At 37.0% G+C, this 7,500-nt stretch overlaps 1 protein-coding gene across 1 annotated transcript in view; it reads left to right on the top strand.

The window, feature by feature from the left end:
- Window positions 1–7,500, top strand: part of LOC143035551 (lachesin-like) — an 862,132-nt gene that overhangs the window by 782,620 nt on the left and 72,012 nt on the right. The window lies entirely within an intron of this gene.

Below are 7,500 nucleotides of genomic sequence, written 5' to 3'. Positions count from 1 at the left end.
AATCTGTCGCCTGCACATACAATATAAAGATTTTACAACTAGCATCTTTGTTCAAAATGATAGCACTGCACTTATGCACTGTAATTCCAAGACATAACATGAGGCAGCAACTCGAAAAAATTGTTCTTTGTGAAGAACTAAAAGGAGGACGAGGACGTCAGAAACCGTCTGTGTTCACATGAGCCAAAGCCACTTGGCGTCTATCCGATGAATGCTTCTGTAATGTAGATGCCTTACTGTCACATTTGTGCTGTAATATACTTAACGCGGTCACCTTCTGCATTCCAGAAGTTGAGGCCATCAAATATAGTTATAAATATAATTTTTCTATATGTATACGTATATCATATATATATATATATATATATATATATATATATATATATATATATATATATATATATATGTGTGTGCTAATTATCACATCCACCAAATAAATGATATTCCTGCCCCTAACAATTCTACAAACTACAATAAAATGTCAATGTTTTTATCGACTTACTCCCCTCTCTTCATTACTCCTTCTTCCTTTCTCCTCCCATTTTTTTCTCCTCTTCCCCTCTCTCACTTTCTCTCTTTGTAGTTCCATCTCTTTTCATCCTGCGCCCTGTCTCCTCATCTCATTTCTCTTTTCCATCCCTCTCTCACTCCCTTCGTTCTCTTTTCCACCCCTCCCTCACTCCCTTCGTTCTCTTTTCCATCCCTCTCTCACTCCCTTCGTTCTCTTTTCCACCTCTCCTTCACTCCATTCGTTCTCTTTTTCACCCCTCCCTCACTCCCTTTGTTCTCTTTTCCACCCCTCCCTCACTCCCTTCGTTCTCTTTTCCACCCCTCCCTCACTCCCTTCGTTCTCTTTTCCACCCCTCCCTCACTCCCTTCGTTCTCTTTTCCACCCCTCCCTCACTCCCTTCGTTCTCTTTTCCACCCCTCCCTCACTCCCTTTGTTCTCTTTTCCACCCCTCCCTCACTCCTTTCGTTCTCTTTTCCACCCCTCCTTCACTTCCTTCGTCCTCCTTTCATTCCTCTATTTCCCTCGTGCACCTCTTCCCCTTCTTTCGCTTTCCTTTCCCTCTCTCCTCTTCTTCTTGTTCCCTTTCACTCTCACCTTTTCCCCTCCCTCCTGTCCCCCTCCCATTCCTTCATTCATTCCTCTTCCATCCTATTCCTTCTGTTTCCTTTCTATTCCTTTACTTCCTTTCTTGTACTTTCCTCCTTCCCTCTCTTCCCGTCCTTAATCCTCCCATCCTCTCTCCTTGCCTATCTTCCTCTCCTTCCCTCCCTTTCCCTCCTATTCTATCCCTTCTTCACAACTTTTCTCCACTTCTCAGTATCTTTCTTCCTTCGCCTCTACCCCTCCTCTTTACTCTTCTCTTATCCTTCCCCTCACATTTATCTCACTTTCCTCCTTCTCTCTTTCCCTCCTTCTCCCTCCCCTAATTATCCTTACCTATAATTCCTCTTCCGTTGCTTTCTTTTACTTCCTACGCCCCTTAGCCTCCTTTAGCCCCACCCTCCTTCTCCTGTTTCTTTACTACAAACTTAATCTTTGTTCACCTTTGTCCTCTCTCACGGTGAGGTGCTAAGAGGTGTTTCGTTATAGCCAAGGAACCTTTGCTCTATGACCTTGGTGTGCCAGGGTTAAAAAGCGGACGTCAGTAGACGTTGGATTCGATCTCGGGTCCTTGCGAGTCTCGATCTCGGGTCCTTGCAAGTCTCGACGTCTTCGAAGATCTCAATGGTCGTCACTCCTATCCTGGACTTCAAATCATTGAGATCCTTTACCACTACCCTTAGGATAACGTCACGTTTTTCACGAGGTATTTTGATGTTAACGGTGTCTATACATTTCAGGTATCATGATAATTTCTGACACATAGGTATAATTCATTCACATCAACGATTCCTCCGTCACTTGAATGAAACATACACGCTTTAGCTACAATAAGATCCCTATGTACAGTATGGTCACAAATAGGCAACAGCCCTTATTAAATTTGCCTGGAAATCAGTCTTATGTGTCTAAAGAACAAATACTCGGCTTCGCACAACAGAAGAGCCTCAACCAAGTTTCCTATTAGTCCTACAAGACAAATGGCAGGTTATTGGTCGGTCGGCAAGGAATGATGATCCCATATTGGCCTGTGAGGGGTCACCCCTTGCGTGGTATAAAACAAACATGAATGCGCAATGTACGATAATGTTATACACTTTACCTGAAATGAACGTACATCCCTGTACACACCCATCTCTCCCCTTCTCTTGTTCTTTTTCCTTTTCGTTGTTTTTTTCCGTCGATTATTTTCTGTTTCCTCTCATTTTTTTCCTTTCCCTTTTTCTTCGCTCTCCCATCTTCTATTCGAATGCCTATTTCCCCTTCTATAATTTCACTTCTCCCATCTTTTATTCATACTCACACGTTTTAGTTTGTTTCCTTCCCCCCTCCTCTGTTTTATATTTGCACTTTTCTCCTTCGTCCGACTCTTTATGTCTTTCTTTTTATTCTCTTTATATATTTATCCATCACGAAATCCTATTCTTTCTTCCACTAACTTCACTTTATCCCTTTTTCGTCGTCTCATATGTTATATATATATATATATATATATATATATAAATATATATGTATATATATACATATGCATATATATATACAAATATATATATATATATATACATATATACATATATATACATATATATATATATATATATACATATATGTATATATATATATATATGTTGAGACATTCTGACAGGTTGATGTAAGCGGAATAGGAAACACAGGAGTCTTGGTCTTGAGTTTATTCCTGACTAGTTTCGCAGGTATGCTATGAAAAAGCATACCTGTAGCAACTAGTCGCTAAACTCTTGACCTCAGACCAAGACTCTGTGTTTCCTATTCCGCTTACACATATATAATATATATATATATATATATATGTGTATATATATATATATTTATATATATATATATATATATATATATATATATATATATATACATATATATATACGAAGCTGCCTAGTGTAGACCTTATGGTCTCTTGCAGTCTCTTTTATTCTTATGTACACTTATGTTATGTATATATAAATATATCCATATATATACACACACATATATATATATATATATATATATATATATACATATATATATACATATATATATACATATATATATGTATATATATATACATATATATACATATCTATATATCTATCTATATATATATATATATATATACATACATATACCAAGGCTTTTTCCCCCTTACAAGGGAGGTAGCCAAAAGGGAAAGGCATAAAAACACTCCCACCCATTTCATCCCTACATACACTCCATACAATATATATATATTGTTCTGCACTCCTTTGCTTGCCATTCCATTCCCATTTTTCTAATCTTCTTTGTACAGGTGTGCCCTGTATTAAATCGTCCTATTCATTTTTTCATAAGCACTCGTTTGCCCCTCTCTCCTCCTCTTCCTTTTCTTTCTCTTAATTCATCTCCTCCTCTTTGATTTTTTCCCTTTTCCTTTTCCCTCCTCCTCCTCCTCGTTCTCTTCTTCTTCCTCTTCCTTATATTTTTACTCTTATTCCTCCTCTTCTCTATCCTCCTCCTCCTCTTCCTTCTAATCCTAACCCTCTCATCTACTCAGTCTCCACCTCCTCTTCCTTTCTCCTCCTACTCCTCCTTCTTCTGGTCTTTCTTCTCCTCCTTTCTTTCATTTTTCTCTTTCTATGCATCCTTTTCTAAACTCTACTTCCTCCTCTCACTTCCTCCTCCTCCTCCATTCTCCTCTTACTGTTCTCTTCCTCCTCTTCTCTTACTCTTTACTTTTCTCCTTCTCCCTTTTCCCTTCTCCTCTCCCACCTCTTCCTCCTCCTCCTCATCATCTTATTCCTCCTATGCCTCTTCCTCCTACTCTTTTGTTTCTCCCACATCCATTCCTGTTTTTCCTCCTCTTCGTTTTCTTCGTCCTTTACCTCTCCTTTTCGATCCTTCTTCTCTTGTTCTCATTCTTCTTTATACATTCCTCCTTAGGTTTGTTCTTCCTTCCTCCTCATCCTTCCCCGGTCTTCCTTCCTCTTTTCTTCATTTGTTTCCTCTTCGATCCTTCTTCTCAAGTTCTCCTTCTTCTTTATACATTCCTCCTTAGGCTTGTTCTTCCTCTTCCTCATCCTTCCCTGGTCTTCCTTCCTCTTTTCTTCCTTTGTTTCCTCCTCTTCCTACAGCTCTTCCTCCTTCCTGCCACTTCTCACCCGTCCTCTTTCTCTCATCCTTCCTTTCATACTTTTTTCCAATCCTCTTCTCCTCCATCCTTCCATCACCCTTCTTCCTTGCAACCAACTTTTCATGTCAGCAGATTTCTTAAGTGTGAGAAATGCATGACGATATGTTATCACCCATCCTTTTCTGAATACCAAGTTGTAGACAGAGAGTTCAGAAACTTAGTAAAGGATGAAAATAATATACTGTTCCTAATACCAAAAGAAGACATGAGAATGTGGCAGTCTAGTAACTACAGTAATAGTTCTTTAATCGGTGATAAACTGGTGTTATCGCATAAAAAATAATATTCTAATGTGGTAATATATTGTCATTTGAGAAATAGAATGAATAAACTATGAATCATTAATACTCTAAAAGGTTTGGTAAGCAAATATGCAATTGCGAGGTCCTGGTAATGAAATGAATTCGTGAGTTCAAGATGTAGATCAAGTTCCTCATGTTTTGTTATGGCAAAGTTCAGATGATTTCATTCAGGTGCGAAGGACTCCCAGACCATATGGAACGCTGCCGATTGAAACCATTATGAAGCCAAATTATTTTCTTCAAAAGAATGAAAAATAACCATTATCGTTTAAAGACAATAGGTGTTCCAAAAGATGTAGTTTTCGCAATGGCGACCTGTTGATATTAAGAGATTTCAAATGTGAGGACGTTAATCATGCGCTAGTAATGCAAAGGGATGTAGAGAGATCCTTGACAAATGGCTGTAACAATCACTCAGGACAGCAAGTAAAAGAACACTTGTATAGAAATAAATGAGTTCTAATGAGCATTAATCGCAAAAATGTATAAGCAAATTAAAAAGTGGAGAAAACACTGCATCAAGGCATAAAATCTCAACTAAATTAAGACCACCAAAAAGTTTCAAAGAAGACACTTCATATCTGGAGTACTCGACCAAAGAAAATCAAATCATAGAAGCCGGTGCGTTCTTAAATACTGGAAAAAGAATTTGTGAAAAAAAAATGGATTAGTTACGAAAAACATTTTTAAATATTCTTAATGAAGTGATTCATGGTTATATCCTATCAAAGAAAAACTTATTCATAATGTTTTATTCAGTATTGTTTTACAAAGAATTTTAATCATTCTAAATTCAAAACGATTTTACAAAATTAGCGCAATAATCTAGAGTTTGAAAAATAAAATTAATATATACAAGGCGACAATGAAACTCTTACAAGCAAATATTTCTTTAAATGATAAAAAGTTGAAATAATATTAAAAACCATACTGGCATATAAATATTTGCCAACTATCAAGTTGACCTTTTAAATGAGAGCAATTATAATGTCGTAAATAATTACTTTAGGTCTATATTTATAAACAAAACACCCCGAGCTAAAGTTTTACCTGACTGATGCGGTACACCAAATAGAAAGTAACTTCTGTACAGATAATAACTGAAATCATTTGCGATGTATAGATCAAGTCTAGATGTATAAGACACGATACCAGACGGTTGACATCCACAAACTTAGAAATAATAGAAAACTAAATTGTTATTCTGCTACGAATTATTTTCTAAAAACATCTTGCATAATCGTGTATGTGTTAAAAGATTGAAAATTAAGAAACACTACTTCCCTATTCAAAAGCCATAAAATATTAGACCAAGAATTCTAACGTCAGTCATAGGAAAATTAAGAGAAATAATATTAGAAATGCAGTTAAACATTATATGCAAAGGAACGTTCATATATCACAGTTAAAAATGCATAAATATTTGCGCAACTAACCTATGCAAACTTTACAATAGTCACCTTGAAAAACTGTAAACGCTTGCTGTATTTGGACTTCGAAAAATCTTTTGATGATATTCTACGCAAAAGTCTACTAACTAAATTCAAATCACATGGAATAACTGGCAGCCTGGTAAGTTGTACTACTGATTAGTTAAACGACTGCAAACAATGTATTATTCTGAATCACAAACCCTTCTATCTAGAAACGTATAGAAAAGAATTTCTTTAGGATTGCGTTATGATAATAGTGTATACACAAATAATGGATGGCAGATTAGGCCCAACCTCACTTGTTCCTGTGGTGTACCCTTATACTTTGTGCAACACACTCGTGGTTCAAGAAGTGTCCTCTCATTTTATTTTGATAAAAACATGAGTTTTATTATATGGGAGACGTGTTCTTATGCTTTGCTCTCAGATCAATAATTGATAGTGATATAAAATCAATAAATATATAATGAAAATAGTATATATAAGATATTCTAAAATCTAGTCTATCAAGACAGTATTTTTTTTTTTGTATATCTACATCATGAATGGCGATTTTGACAATAGAGAGAAAAAAAGAGAGAATATAAACGCCGCATTGCCGATTCAAACTTGAACTGATAGCGTATTAGACAATGGCACAAACCACTCGGACATGGTTGCCGAGAGGGAAACGGAGAGAGAGAGAGAGAGGGGGGGAGTATGTGGAGAGAGAGATGAAGAGGGAGAAATATGGGAGGGAGATGTGGTGTGGGAGTGAGAACTGTCGTGGTAAAAAGAGGTGAGTTAGGATCGGGAGGTAGAGTTGGAGAAGGAAACAGAAAGCAAGAGGTGCAACGGGAGATGGATGGGAGTCCCTGAACAAACTCATAAATAACTTCTTTCTCCGCAACAAAAATACAGGTCAGGGTAATGACAGCGATAACGATCGAGTCGCAGATAACGGCAACATTGATAGCAACAACAGTTGATAAAAAACGGTTACAATAACAGCTCAGGTCAAAAAACGATTACGATAACAGCTCAGTTCAAATGATAACAACAGCGGCGCAGGGAATAGTAACACTGTAAGATAACGATAGCGTTAACGTCATAGGAAAAAATAAATATATAAATCACAAAGGGAATGTTCTACAGTCACTGAATATATTGCAACAACTCCACTAATTTTGATCGTGTCTGAATTTCTAGTTTAGGTTTCCGTTTTATACACATGTGCCTTTTTTTATAGTTTATTATATACATAAAATATTACCACAATAGACAGAGAACAAGATCCACGCAGATTGCTATTCCTAAAGGCCCTCCACATTCAAACAAAGCAACCATCAATAAATATTCAGGTGTAAGACCTTCAGGCCTTGCCATTTGGGAAAAGAATGACAGTAAGAGGACCGATTAATCCCATCGCTTTGGCTACTAGGAGAGCTCCCCGGAGGTAAGAACATCCCTCTCCCTCATTGGCAGGCATCA

This window comes from Oratosquilla oratoria, chromosome 19, assembly GCF_046742065.1.
Source record: "Oratosquilla oratoria isolate Oo_2021 chromosome 19, ASM4674206v1, whole genome shotgun sequence".
In the NCBI taxonomy this organism is placed as follows: Eukaryota; Metazoa; Arthropoda; class Malacostraca; order Stomatopoda; family Squillidae; genus Oratosquilla; species Oratosquilla oratoria.
Note: the sequence above shows the minus strand (reverse complement) of the source record. Positions and strands in the feature narration are given on the sequence as shown.